The sequence below is a fragment of the Stegodyphus dumicola genome, chromosome 10 (assembly GCF_044657685.1).
Source record: "Stegodyphus dumicola isolate Sdum_Otavi_A_Nest chromosome 10, ASM4465768v1".
Lineage (NCBI taxonomy): Eukaryota > Metazoa > Arthropoda > Arachnida > Araneae > Eresidae > Stegodyphus > Stegodyphus dumicola.
In genome coordinates this window covers 102,071,058-102,086,934 of record NC_140777.1, presented here as the reverse complement: position 1 = coordinate 102,086,934, position 15,877 = coordinate 102,071,058, and the positions used below count along the sequence as shown (strand labels likewise).

Genomic DNA, 15,877 nt, shown 5'->3' with positions numbered 1-15,877 from the left:
TAATGAAAAATCTGCATAAATGTATGTATATTTCTCGCATTGTGATAAAACAACGGAACATAAAGCCATCGAATTTTGAATGACGTAATCATCCTACGAATATGGGCATGTGGAAGACCAAATTTGGAATTTGTTTTATTACCGATTTCATATATTGTAAAAGTTTAACGAATTTTTGAGTAACAATCTCAACGATTTAAAAGGGAGCAATAGCAGCACTCTACGGGGGGGGGGGAATCGGAAATTCTAAAGATATGCTGCGACATTGCTATTGAACTGAATTTTATGGTTTAAGTGCAAAGAACATGATATTTAATAAATAAAGGTAACACACAAAACGTTAAAAAAACATCCCTTTGGACGTAATTTAAAATCTGAAAACTTTCAGAATTTTATTTCCCCCAATGGCGTGGTAAAATGAATCATTAAAACCCAAGCTGAGCTTCTTAATATCATTTTGCAGAGTTAGAATGATACCGCTAATTTGATTATCCAGAACTCGAAATATTGAATAAATTTGAGTTAAATAAAATTCAAAATTAATGCGAAAGAATTTGTTTTAGCAAATTTCATATGTGTTTTCAGTTATAAACTATATTTTTTCTTTCTGCGTTTGTTGAGAGAGAAACAGGTTCTGTTCTGCTGTTCTGTAATTTTTTATTAGGACTGTAACAGAAATGTTTCTTGACAAAGAGGTGAAAACTGTTGAAAACAGTCAATTTTCTATTTCTGAGAAAACTTTATTATGACTTTGGAGATTAAAAAGTACATATAAATATTATATTTCTCATTTTTCATGTTTAAAATAATTAGCAAGAAATATGGATTCGAATGCAGCAATTGTAGTTGTAATTCTAAATGAACTATTTATAGCATTGTTATCAATGAAGCAACAATCGTATAATTAAGAAAAATGAATGAATGCAAAATTCTATTCTTATTGTTTTGAGCTCAAGTTCTATGTTTCAAAAGCTTTCAAGTCTGAATTAATTACTTTCAGACTTAAAATTTCAGTATAACTTTTGTATTTCAAATTTTGTTAGCAGTTTCTTAGCAGTTCTAAAACAAATATCATGCAGAATTTTAGCAGTATTACAAAAGGACTCAAAAAGAGCTGATAAGGAAACTTCTGCCTATCTTTTGGGTTTTTTAATTGTTGAAGTGTATGGAGTCAAAATTAAAGCTACTAGCAACCAGTTTTGAAGGTTGACATTCCTTAAAACATTTGTAATTTTTAAAAAGCGTCATGTTTATGAGGAAATGACAATTCAGATAATAAGTATAATAACGACCACTGGTAAGACAAGATTCATGATGCGAAACTCAGCTGAAAATATCCTAGTCCTATCTATTTTCATGGTTTAAAATTTTAGCCATTTATGGTGGAATATTTTCAATTATAAAGCATCGTAGCAGTTATTAATTATGAATGAAATAAATCCTAATAAGCAGATTTCGTAGCATTGCCCGCTTTTGTATTTGAATACAAATACGAAAGCGTTGCATTAGGTAAATATTTGATTAAAGGTATAATTTACAACTAAGTGAGAACCCATGAACCAAAAGTAATGTTATACAATGTCGCTTCTCAGAAATTGTAAGTAGAACAGAATGGTTTCTGAAAAATCAATCAAATTTCAAGTTGTTCTGAAAATATTTTTTACAACAAAATTTACTTGACAGAGCCATCGCATAAATATTAAATCGTTATTTTGAGGAGCTAGGTTAGAATTTCATATTTCTTTTTCATCAGTGGCATTTTGTTGTTCACCTTATGTCATTTGGCGATCAAAATATTTAGGTCGACTTTAGACTTTTTCGGTAAATATTTAGTGTTTGCTATAAAACTTGGCCACAGAACGGGAGACCACTAGAGAGGAAAAAATAACCAATGAAAAGTGTCACTCTCGAAAAATTATTCTGGAATACACACCTTAGAATAATCAGAACAGATTTACATGAATTTAACAAAACTACGCTACAGTAACATATCTTTAATAAAAGTATATCCCAGGAGAAAATATTCATATTATTATATAATGTTCCCTTAAAAGGAATGTAATATTTAGCTATCATACTTAGTATTGCCGATTTTTCAAGAAACACAAATTTCACAAGGTTTTGCAAGCGAGTACACCATTCAATACTTTTCAAATGAGTCGCACTTGATCAAACAAACCATAGGCTTATACACAACCGTCCCAGAGTAATTTAGTCAGGTATTTTTTTTTTAATGTTAATATGCAAAATATAGAATTATTACTAAATATGCATAAATTTTAGTCTTGATTTTATTTTAATTATAAGATCAAGGTTCATATTTCTACGGTTACAGTGAACATCGTGGCTGCTAAACTTTTACAACGCCATTTTTGGTACTCTGCTTTGTCATATTCCTTATAAAATTTGTCCTGAAAAAAGAATAAGAATTTTCCTTCTATGACTGCGAATAAACTCCATCATAGGTAAATATGCTTAAATAACGTCAATTTTAGTTCAAGATTGAATTTATAACAGAGGCAAACATATTTTTCACTAAGATTTTTTTTTTTTTTTTTCTTTGCACAAAAGTCAAAGAATCGTTCGGCCCAAGGCCCAAGGCGTTTTGCTTCCGGAGTACCTTTGCAAATAAATGCAATAACCTCCACAACTTCGCTAAGAAAATAAATTGAATAATTAAGAGTGAGCATAGCTAAAGTGAGAGAACGAAACCGTTAAGGGTTTAAATACAAGAAGTGAATGAGAGGTCCACTCAAGGGACGAAAGTTTCCTTCATCTTTCGATTTCGCTTAGGAAAGGGTCAAAGACCTCAAGCGATAAGAAAGATAGAAGAAGAATTGAGGCGATTCCTGCTGCATTGCGTGAATGAAATCGAAACAGATGAAAGAAAATAGGGTGAGAGGAACTTGCCTCCGGCCCCGGGAAAGGTTATGTCATAGCTACTCTGAAAAGCAGCAGATTCGCTAATGAGCGGGGGAAGGGAGCCGGTCTGACGACCAAAGATGGCTGAAGAGGCGGCCAAAAATGGCGGAGGAGAGAAGAGAAGAGAAGAGAAGAGAAAAGCCAACCTCCATGGGAAAAGCCATGGAGGTTGGAAGGGCCATGGAGGAGGTAGGGATGGTCTTACTTCCTACCTCCAAGCGCAAGGGAAGGTAGGGGTGAGTTTGCACTCCGACCGCCCGCAGGTAACCGTACGTCGCTTAACTGCGAAAATGACGGAGAAATTTTTCGAAGAGCGAGGAGTAGGTGGGGGGGGGGGAGAAGCTTTGGAGGGCTATTGTAATGGTTAAGTAAAGCAAAAGAGAAGTTTAAGGGTAAATTTTAAAGGGATTATTTTTGCGTAAGAGGTTAGGTGGCTATTAATTAAGGCAGAATTGTAGAAGAAATGCAAGCTTGTTGAGTTTACTGTTGCTGAAAAATAAAACTTGTGAACTATTGTAAGGATTATTGTGACATAGAGCTGTAATTAATTTAAGATTAAAATAAGTTTGTCTGGCAGTGGTTGATTTAAGTAGATGGTGATTAATTATTGCAGGATGCAGGTGGTATATTTAGAGATACTATCTGGAAATAATAGATGGTAAAAGCGATTTATTCCCACTAATAATTTCTGTTTTTTAAATATTAAATTCTTTATTAATTGGTAAAGGTCTTGGCAAAGGGAGATATGTTGATCTAAGCAGCACGGACTTGAATTCCGAGTTAAATATTGCTGGATTAAGTCCAGGGGTGGGAGAAATAATTTTAGGTTGTCGGGTTAAGCCCGTGAAGTGCTTTTAGAGAGAGATGAGAGAATTCCCTAGTCAAGCAAACACCTCCGTTTTGGCTTCCTAGGAAAGATGTTAAATGTTCTCGAGAGAACGCTCCTAGGTCGCTTGGCAGAACTGGGTTCTGCCGGATTGTATACGGGAAGTGAGTGCAGGACAGGGTTTTCAATTAGCGTTAAGCTATTAAAAAATTTGGCCGAATTGTGCCTGAAATAGGCATCAAGGGGTTGAATTTGGAGATCATTATGAAGCACTTCATTTCGGACATAATAGTGAGCATTAGTCAAGGTACGAAGCGTAATACTCTGAAACACTTAGACCATATGGCTGCTGCGTAGGTGAAGATCGGGAAGATGGTACTTTTGTACAGGAGGACTTTGTTTTTCAGGGAGAGGTGGCTGGTTCTATTGATGAGGCTGAAGAGTTGGTTTCTTGCTGTTCTGGCTTTTCCTACTGCATAATTAATATGTGTGTTCCAGAGTAACTTCGAATCAAGATAAACTCCTAGATATTTGTCTGAATCCACCCAGGGTATGTCCTCGTCAAAGAGCCTGAGTGGTTGGAGTTGATTATGGACATTCCTCTTCCTGGAAAAGAAAACTGTGGCGGCACTCTTGGCAACATTTATTTTGATTTTCCAGGTAACGAGCCAGGACTCTTAAGTCTGACAGGTACTGTTGGAGGTGCATGAGAGTAAGGTGCAGTGATGAGTGTTGTGAAATGATGGCTGTATCGTCTGCATAAAGCGCTAGATCGACACTGGGTGATTGTAGTATATCATTTACATACAAGTTGAAGAGTAATGCGCTAATTATTCCTCCTTGAGGGACACCCGCCTGGATAGGTCTAGGAGAAGAAATAGAGTTTTTAACTTTGACAGAAAAGGAACGATTACTGAGGTAAGAGTGCATTATGTGCACAAAATTAGCCGAAATTTCAAGTCGCATGAGCTTGAATAAAATTCCGATATGCCAACACCTGTCGAAAGCCTTTGCTACGTCTAAATAAACAATAGCTGTAGGCTTTCCACTGCGAGATCCTGTGTGAATGATTTCAACTACCCTCAGTAGCTGGGTCTGAGTTGACTGCTTAGCTCGAAAACCGAATTGCTGAGATATAATTATATTTCGGCTTCGGCAGAAATCATTCAGGTATCTAAGCAGTATAACTTCGTAAATTTTACTAAGTGAAGACAGGAGGCTGATCGGCCTGTAATTTTGGGGGACCTTTGGGTCCATTCCTGGTTTTAGAATAGGTATAACACAAGCGTTTTTCCAGCTATCAGGAAAGTATTTTAACCTTAGCATTGAGTTCATCAAAACTGCTAGGTAAAATACAAATTTGACAGTTAAATTCTTAATCATGCGATTAGAAATCCTATCTAGGCCTGGTGCTTTTGTAGGTTTGAGATTTTTGACAAAGGCAGAAATCTCAGTCATTGTTGTGATGATGGGTTCCTCAGGTTGATCTGAGGAGAGAAAAGCTTCAACTTGGTGTTGAACATCATGCGTGTGCTGTGCACAGGAATCGAACATGAGTCGAGTGTTAGGTGAGAATTGTGTTTGAAGACTGTCCGCAATGCGTTCAGCCTTCTCAGTGTCTGTAAATGCCATCCGGTCATTGACCATGCCCATTAGGTTTTGGGTTTGCGGAGCCGAGCACTAGCATCCCAAAGGCTATTATTATTAGAAGTCTTGAGGGACTTAAAATAATTTGTATATTTATCATTTGAAAATTTCTTAATGTCAGACTTAATCTCGTTCTGGAGTCTTCGCAGTTGAGTTCGAGTAGATTCAAGACGTGTATTTTGCCAATCTCTGCAAAGGCGGTTTTTAATTTTGATTTTTTCTTTAATATTGGCCGGTAATTTAGAATAATTTGTTTTAAATTTGGGTTTAGAAGCCGCATTAAATGCGTTTAAGAGGGTTTGGTTGAGCCTTTGAATGGCAAAATCAACTTCCTGATTATTGCTAATTTGGATAGGGGGAGAATACCAGATTCCAAAACATACCGAAAATCATCCCAACTTGTTGAGATTTGCGCCGGTAAATTTTCATTGATTTTGTTAGAATTAAGGGTGAGGTGTACCGGGTAGTGGTCCGAGGATAATTCCGGTATCACTTCTATCGAATAAGCTAAAGGAATATTTTTGAAAAGAGCCAAATCAATAATTGAGGGAACACCAATACCCCCAGGAAACTGAAAATGGGTAGGTGCATTGGGCGCAATAATTTGGATATGGGCGTCCTGAGCCCAGTTTTTTAGTTTATCGCCATAGTTATTGGCAGTTACACAATCCCAACTTCTATGACGAGCACTGAGATCTCCTGCAATAATCAGGTTATTAGAAATTCCACTTAGTTTTCTGAGATCGGAGATAAAGACAGGTCCCCGTCTCGGAGGCATATAGCAGGACGCTACTGCTATTGGGGGGGGGGCAATTTGGAAGATAAATTTGGATAATTGTTGCCTCCTAAGCCTTTAACTGTGGAGTAGGAATTCTTGAGTGTTTAATGGAGCGTTTTACATATATGGAAGTGTCGCCACTAGCACGAATAGTGTCACTGTTGCTATCCGCTCTGTCATTGCGGTAGCAGATGTAATTCGCGATATTCGCACTAAGTCCCTCAACCAGGTGTGTCTCAGAAATGAGAAAGAGGTCCAAGTGGTGCTCACTAATATAATCCCGGACTTCGTGTATTTTTTTCTTTATGCCGTTGGCATTCCAAAATCCAAATAGAAGAGGGTCTTCTGCTGTCGTGGTGTTGAACTTGAGGCCTTAGTTGAGGAGGCTACAATATGCCTCGTAGATGGAGAAGGCTCTCTCCGGCCCAGATGAGACTAGTCTGAGCTTCGGCAAGGCCTCCCGGAATGCTTGTAATAAGATTGAATGCTGTATCCCGAACTCCCGAGATATTTGGAATACGCTGCGCAGAGTATCTGTGCAGCTTCCATCATCTGGAGTCGGGGCTGGAACCTGGGCGGTTAGCTGCGGCGTCTGGACTGTTCGCTGCTCTTGCATCTGGTTAGGAGTTTGGATGGTTCTTTGAGGCTTGGGTTTTTGAAGCCCGGGATTGTTTATATGTCCGGAAACAACTGAGGAAAATAGGGGGTCCGTGCTGCTGAGAGGAGCAGGAGTAGGAGCAGGTACGAATTTTGTTTTCCCGGCACCTTGACCGAAAGTTGGGGATTTTTTTGCCTTATTTCTGTTGTTAGGATGACGTGGACAGTGAAGCCAGTTACTGGCATGACTGCCATGGCAGTTAGCACAGTATTCGGCTCTTCAGGATCTTTTGTGCATTGAGCTGCATAATGCGGCCCAGCGCATTTTAGGCACTTGATAGGAAGTGTGCATACTGCTGAGCTGTGAAAAAAGCCCTGACAGCGCCAGCACTGGCTTGGACCTTTTCTGCCTATGTGCTTTTCGATGTTGATATCTAATCCCATCATTCTTGTTTCTTCGAAAATATCGAAAGCATTTAATGATGGATTCAATTAAACGAGAAATAAAGGCATGGGGTGCCGGGTTTTATGCTTGCGAAACTGAGACTTGATTGAAAATGTAGTAGCTATTTAAGGAATATACACTGACTTCCGGTTGTAGAGGTGAAAAAGTTCAGAGCCATTAGTTGTTTGTGCTCATGAAGAATGCCTTCCAGCCCCACATGTTGTAACAAAGATAAATTTATTGCCTGCAAGAGTATTACGAAACCTTCTGCAAGTCGTCTGAAAATTTCTTTTGTGTTACAGAGCAATTAACAAAAGTAAATCTAAAGCGATGTATAACAGAAATTAAACAAACAAAAAAAGAAACGGTTTTTCATAGACAATTCAGTGTTTCTCATTCAATTAATTGAGTTCTCACTTCACGACAAGGCAAAAATACATAAAAACTCAAAATATCTGTATTAAAAATTACGAAGTATATCTTAAACACTTATTTCCTCGAATAAATTTCAGAATGGATTAAGCATGACTTAATTCGCAATTATAATAAAACAAGGCGTTATCTTTGTTATTGCTGAAGCTTAGTTTCTCTAGATTGGCAACAAATCCACTATTCAGCTAAGTTTAAATAGGCTTAGCCGCACTTTAAACACTTTTAAATTGTTGATAAAATATTGCATGCAGATTAACATATTGCAGGCATAAAAACCTTAACCGGAAGATAAGAACAACATCAATCATTTCTAAAGCAAAAAGTGCGCAATTAACAACATATAAGAATTAAAAAACTGAGCTCATTGAGCCGAGTAACAAAGTGGATATATATATAATGTATATATATATTTTATTTTTTAATTTTAATGTATATATATATATATATATATATTGTATTTTTAATTTTAATGTATATATATATATATTTATATTCTTTCCGGTTCGGCCGATTGCAACCAAATAAAGGGAGGTGCACATCTACATGTTAATAGTACTCCTGTACACATAATTTCAGCGTTCTAAGGCTACTCGTTTTTGATATATGAGAGATATACACACGTATGTGCGTGGAAGACACCATGGAAAAATCTCTTCTGAATCCATTTTAAATTAGTTTTATAATTCGTTTGGGGAAATAGAGTCCTTTATTCTGTCCTTACGTGCAGATGTCACGCAAAAACATCATTAAATTGCTTTCGATAGCGGTCAAAATGGATATTTTCGTTGAAATATGGAACCCAAAATTTTTCGTGATTACAATACTTCATTTACAAGGAAGTAATAGGTATAAATTAAAACGACTCGCTAATGTTATTCAGATATTTCCAATTCTTTCTTCTAGATAAATTTTAGAAAAAAATTCTTATCATAATAATTTAAATTTATTTACAATTTATACGTCAGAGTTCCAAACGCATACTAATGTTTGTTATAATAGATTTCATGCTAAGCTTTTTTTTTTTTTTTAAATTTAACTATTAATTTCTGCAAACATTTACATGATTACTTTAATTAACAAAAAATATTTCTAGAACACTTTGATACGGAATAATCTTTCGCACGCCAGTGAACTATATTAAATTTTCCAGTCTAGTTCAGACATCATGACTATTGTTGATGTCATTTATAAAAAATACAATTGGTATGCTTTATAATTATTTAATTTATGATATTATTATAATGATCCTTGCTCTAATATTGTAATTCATGAAAGATGTTTGTAATGCTAACATGTATGTTTACTAATACCTTTTATTTTCTTTGTTAGCTCTCGCATTTATTACTGTTATTCAAGTAACTAGCCTGCTTGTTAAATATTCTTTATTTGTTCCTGTGATTGTAATATGTAATTCTATTTATTTATTTTTATTTTTTTCCTGGCTACAATTGGCTTCGAAAAGTAAAATCGTAACCCTGTAGGCAAAGGGGGGGAGGAAGAATTGTCGATTCGCGCAGTTGGACTGTACCAGAACGAGGGGGGATTTTCATTCGCGCAGTTGGAGTACACCCCTCTTGCATTTTATAAATTCTTTATTATTACAGTAAATATACACTTATCATTACAGAACCTTATTCACATTCTTTCTCGATTCTGGAATGCCATCGTGTGCCATCTATCGGCTGATAGCAGAAGTCATGTGGTGTACGCATCAGATTTTTTTTTTATTCTTTTAGGTCGATAAACTGTGCATTTTTTGCTTTAAAAATGGTTGAATTATGTTGTTCTTATTTTTGCTGTTAAGGTTTTTATGCCTTTAGTTAATCTGCAAGCAACAGTTGTAAAATTATCAACAATTTTAAAATTTTTTTTAAATGCGGCTAAGCCTTTTTTTTTTTTTTTTTTCTTTTTTTTTTTTTTTTTTTTTAACCATAGCAGCCATATTTATATTTGTTTACATTTCAAACTTAGCAAAATAGTGAATCAGTTTTTGCACCTTCAGTACCATTTTGCCGAGTGTGACCAAAAATAAACTTTTAGTTTTGCGCACCGAAACACCTGGCTTCTGGGCCGCTGGCCGAATTGTCTTTGCGTTAGCCCAAAGCGGCAATTTGCTCAGAAGGGCTATTAATTTCTTTCTGGGATTTTGCGTCGATTCATTTTTGAAATTGTTTAAAATAAAATGATCATGTGTTATATTTCAGTCTAATATGTTTATGTATGGGATGGGCTGTGTATAAAAATAAGAAACACTTCGACAACATGGTCTTCATGCAAGAATCACGTTTCTTCTTTACTGTGATAGATTTTTTTTTTTTTTTTTTTCCTGTGTTGGTGTGTGTGTGATATTCCTGTTGAATTTGATGGTTTAAGTGCGAAGACCATGATATTTAATAAATAAAGGTTACAGACAAAACGTAAAAAAGCCCCTTCGGACGTGATATAAAATCTGGAAACTTTTGGATGTTTTCTTTTTATATTTTGCTATATTTTTCATATTTTAATAAAGATATTTTGAGGCTTTATGTGTATATGTAGTTATACACAAATATATATGAAGAATATATGTACACAGATATATACAAAGAATATATGTAGTTCAAAATCGCGCCAAGGATGAAACGTATACTAGGATTTTACCGAATTTCATCGACGAAATTAAATTGTCTTTTTCAGTATATAACATAAAAATTTCACCGACGAAATTAATTTGCGCGAATTGTGTATTAAACTAAATTCTGATAGAGTGTCACCGAGGGAGAGAATAATATACGGTGCAACCTTAAAATTATCGCGAACACCAAAAATAAAACAAGGAACGTCTATGTATATCGATTCGCGATATTATGTATGATCGATTCGCAATACTATGTATACACTATATACATAGTATATGCTCCGTTTACTACTCATCGTATATGTGTCGTTTTTACTGCTCATCATAAAGTCGCCAAAAGTAGCCAAACCCCGTGTGCACCGGATACTAGGATTAAACTTCGAAGAGAATCAATATAACAGTTTCAAGGACAAAAAAGCCCACCAGCGGCCGAGCGGTAAAGTCGCTGAACGCTGGTAGTTTGGTCCGGGGTTCGAATACCGCGAACGGGCTGGCTGCATGGGTGTTTTCGTGGTTTTCCCCATGTGTAACGTGTATACGAGCCAGTTTCCCTTAGAAAGTCCTCCACGAAGGCATCCCTCCCCTTAGGCAGATAGCCCTAGTGTGCTTTGCCATAATTAAATACACCATACACCACACAAGGACAAAAAAATGAGTGAGAGAAGGGGATTTGCTTTCATGATACTTTCTTAATGCTTAATGAAATGTTATGTTGTTTCAAAAATTATAATTTTTCAAGTTGCCGCACTTGATTAAGATAAAATTGCAATTGTCATGTAAAATTCTGTTTTGGAAAGTATTTTAAATCATACATTTATAGAACTTTATTGTATATGATTTCGTGAATAACCGTCTTTTCTTTTTAGATCTAATACTTAGAAATCTTAAAAATTTACTTATGTTATATACTGAACTCACAAACGCTGAAACAATTTTAACAATGCAACCATGATATCTAAATCCAAAGTTATTTGCCTGCAAAGATCTACGGGCTGGAAGCAGGACTGAGTGCATTAATAAAAGCCATGCTATTATTCGTCAGAAACCGCAGTCAAATTTTTATCAGCATATTCTGTTTATTTTGTTATATACCTAAATACAAAAAGTAAAACAAAAAGATAAAGGCCAACAATATCCTGTATTAAATATTTGTAACTGTAATTTCTAAATATTCGGATTTTTTTATTAACTAAAAATATCCTCTTGGATCAATCATACTGCTTATAGTTCACAATACCGAGAAACAGCTCTCTGCTTCTCATTAACAGCTAACAGAACCAACGAAAAATAATTTCCCGTTATCAGCAGAACCGAACTTCTGTTCCAATATAAAATATTTTACGTTTCTTTATACAATTCCTGTATTTAAAAAAAAAAAAAAAAAAAAAAGAGAGAGAGTTGAGATCTTACCCTGTTTCAGAAAATACTTCTTCAAACTTTCATTTCTCCATGGCGCTTGACGAAAACATACTAGTACTTGAAAATCCGTAGCGCAAATAAAAAAGGCTATGTTGGGACTGCACGAAATGCAAATACATTTAAAACAGCGGATTCATCACGGAAGAGTATCTGTTTCATGTCCATCTAGTCACATTAAAACGTCTTTAGGAAGTAATGGAATTTCCTGTTAGTTCATTAATTCTCAAATGTAGAACTGATCCGTCAAAAAGCTTATTTATTGAGGTTTACATAACGGATAACATATCCCATAACATAGCTCAGTTGAAGGTCAACTATCACCGTTCGTTATAGAATTTATGAGAAAGCAGAGGCGTCAACTAGCAGATGATCCTAGTGAAACGAAAATAAGCGTTTTAATCGGCATGAATTACTGCTGGTTTGTACAAACAGGCCTGAAAAGGAAAATATCGGATTAATTATTTTTAATTCCTACATTATTTGGGGAAACCATTTGTGGATGCTTGGGAAAATCTTCATCAATTCAACACGTTTCAAATGTTAATACTTGTTATGCTTCAGTTAGAAAAGTGGACACCGATTCAGCAATTCTGTTCGACATTCAGTCGTTTTGGCGTCTAGAGGAATTCTTTATGAGAGACAGCGACTCATTATCGCTGGAAGATTTAGGGGTGATTGATCTGTTTAATTAGAATTGAACGAAAGAAAATCAGAGCTTAAAAGATACTCTTCAAAACGACGTACTAAAGTATTGTAAAGATCTAGAAAGTGTTAACTGATGGGAATTCAAGTATAAACGCACTGGATCTGGCAGACGAGATAGTAGCGGTTTGGCTTTACTAAATAGGAAAAGAAAGTCCTATCGAGATTTTAAGGGCCCACCAGCGGCAGAGCGGTAAGATCGCTGAACACTGGTAGTTCGGTCCGAGGTTCGAATCCCGCGAACGGGCTGGCTGCATGGGCGTTTTCGTGGTTTTCCCCATGTGTAACGTGTATACGAGCCAGTTTCCCTTAGAAAGTCCTCCACGAAGGCATCCCTCCTCTTAGGCAGATAGCCCTCGAGGCTTTGCCATACTCACACACACACACTATCGAGATTTTAAAATTCATGTCGAACCTGGATTTTGCTCCAAATTTCGGTATAGTTTTAAGGATATTGCTTACTCTCCCAATAAGTGTGGCAAGTGGAGAAAGGAGTTTCTCCAAATTCAATATTAATTTTTTGCACTCCACAAGTACCGAGTATCGGCTTGACAACAATAGCCATTGAACATGAACTGGCTAAAGAAATTAATGTTAATGATGTTATAAAAAAATTCTCAGAATTAAAAGTGAGAAAAAAAAACACTTTTAACTCTCGTTTAAATGTATTTTTAAAATGTAATTAAGTTTTAATATTTAGTGGTTTTATAATTTATTTTAGTATTATTTTAATATCTGTATTTTATAATTATACACTAGAAATGACTCTTTTCTTTTTTTCTGCTTTTAATTTAGCGCCAAAACATAAAATTAATAAATTAGTAATTTTTGTTAATCAAAACTTCAACATTATTGATTGCAATTTTTTTGCTCACGTTTTATTTTACCATTAAGCGTGGGAAGGGTTTAGGTTATCTCTTTTAATTTTTGTTATAAACGGGTGGCATTTTACCTCTTTGCTCGGGACGGCGAAACTGCTAGCGCCAACCCTGGTACATTATAATCCTAAATTTCGAGAACCACAATGATCACTGTGAAAACCGTTATTGTACACTGTTAAAAAAAAAAAAAAAAAAAAAAAAAAGGGGGGGGGACATTGCTATATCTCCCGTTCTACTGGGCCGATTGCCGATTGACAAAATTCAAACTGCGTTTTTCATGTCTCGAAAGCGCGACTTATGATATATATTAGATTTATATACAGCACTATTCTAACATAGGTATTTTGACACAAAATCGGACTTTTTCTGAAATAACATACCAATTTTTTTCCATATTTCGATTCTACGACTCAAATTATGCCAGAATACCAAGTTTTGTAAAAATCGTACAAGTAGTTTTTAAAATATTAGCTCTCAAAATTTTAGCTCCTCAATGTTAATTGAATTTGGCAAATATTTATTAATATCTCTTTTTTTATTAAACTTTTTTGATTTTTTCTCTCACATTTCGAAATTTAGGTTCATTCCAAATAAAATTTACCCATTTTTTGTGTTTTATTTTTTAAATTTCTATTTTTAAATAATTTTTATTAATTTTTCGAAAACAATTTTGAATTATAACCTATAAAAGTTTTACCATCATCTTAAAGTAGGTGTATTTTTAAGCATATCTGCAAAAAATTAGAATCTTATTCAAAATTTTCTAGGATATACACGAATTTACATATTTTCGCGTTTTGAAGTTTGGCATCTTTTTTTTTTTTTTTTTGAGCGATAATAACGCCAAATGTGGTCTATGGATTTTTGTTAGAGAGAATTGCCACAACTATTTTTAACCTTAAATTTCAAGTAAAATTTTACGGAGAATTAATTATATGACATTTTTTCCCTCAATGATGCGTAATAAGTATTTATTAATACTATATGAAAAGCTATTTTTTTTAAATTATAGATGATATTATTCAAATTTTTAACTATTTTTTTTTTTATTTCTCTCTCTCTTTTTTTTTTTTTTTTTTTTCTTAAGTAAGAGTAAATTTTTACCTTCGGCGTTTTATCGCCTGCTACTACTTTACTTTGTTTAAATCGAATTGTCTAAAACTGAGAATTTTCGTTTGATGTTTATTTGAATTTTATGACATTTGTAATAACTTACTTACATCTTCTTTATCGGTGTTTCTTGTGTTCTATTGGCCAAACAAAGACACTTTCCTTTAACTAAATCTATTTAATGAAGAGAAGACTATGTACAAATATTATATACAGATTACAGAGTATCTAGTTTATGCCACTCTCAACCACTCTCATCAACCTCTTAACCCTCTCTCCCGAAACTCTTCATTAGCTAAACATACGGGCGGCGCAGCGCCCTCTATCTCTTTTTTCTACATCACTCCCCACCTGTACTCTTTAATAAGAGTACACAAACTTACTTACATAACAATATCAACATTAATTAATAATAGATTAATACTAAATGGTATGACATATATAAATGAATAATATAAAAGAATAATCTATACTAGTATATATCAAAGCCACAAATGAACATAATAATTAATAATATAATAAAACTCAATAATATCAAAAGTTCTAAATTAAATCTCGAAAGGATATAACATCTGGATCGATCTTCTGAATTGTCCTTTGGGCGTGCGAACGAGGCACGCTCGAACATGTCCATCTCTTCCTATAATCACGTTTTCAATTACACCCATGTCCCAAAGTAGTTTGGATTGTTTTGGTCCTTCTACCAACACAACGTCTCCAGTCTTAAGGTTCCGCTCAGTTTTAGGATTAGCAAAGTTATGCGCATTTCTAAGATGGAGTAAATATTGCTCTTTCCACTTGATCCATGTTAATTTTAAGAGCTTAGATTGGTAAAGCTTCCTTCTGGTTAAAGTCTCTTTGTCGGATACCTTGTTAAAAATTTCCAAGAAATGCTCGGGAAAGTTAAATGTACCACGTCCTGGCAATAAAAACTGTGAAGGTGTGAGCGGGCGAGGTTCACCCAGCTCGTTGCTCTCGTATGTTAGAGGTCTATTATTTAGCACACACTCGAGTTCAGTTAATATTGTAGAGAGCTCTTCGAAAGTCAGTAATGCTCTCCCTAAGATTTTCTTCAGAGGTTCCTTGATGCTTCTCATCAAACGCTCCCAGAACCCTCCCCACCATGGGGAACGCTCAGGTATGAATTTCCATGTTACCTCTTTGGATGTCAAGAAATCACACTTGGATCTGCTTTGATTCTTTTAAATCCTTTAATTATTTCACATGTGCTGCGGAAATTCTTGGCATTATCTGAATAAACACTTTGCAGCTCCCTCTTCTTGCTAAAAAACGTCGTAATGAAAAAATGAAACTTTTTGCTGACATATCTGAAACCACTTCAATGTGTACAGCACGAGTGACGGCGCATGTAAATAAGGCTATGTACACCTTTTTGTGGTTACCCGCTTTTTCTCTAATAGTAACTGCTCCCGTTAAGTCGATGCCTACAACTGTGAAAGGATTACTTTGGACTACACGATCTCTGGGTAACTGACCCGTT

The 15,877-nt window shown here is 35.1% G+C and overlaps 1 protein-coding gene across 1 annotated transcript in view; it reads right to left on the bottom strand.

Annotated features, from left to right (window-relative positions):
* Positions 1 to 11,824, bottom strand: part of LOC118193877 (uncharacterized) — a 133,151-nt gene extending 121,327 nt beyond the window's left edge. Inside the window, exon 1 of the mRNA XM_085825326.1 lies at positions 11,675 to 11,824. The gene's annotated coding sequence lies outside the window, so the exon portion shown is untranslated. The remainder of the gene's footprint in view (positions 1 to 11,674) is intronic.
* Between the last annotated feature and the right edge of the window lie 4,053 nt (positions 11,825 to 15,877).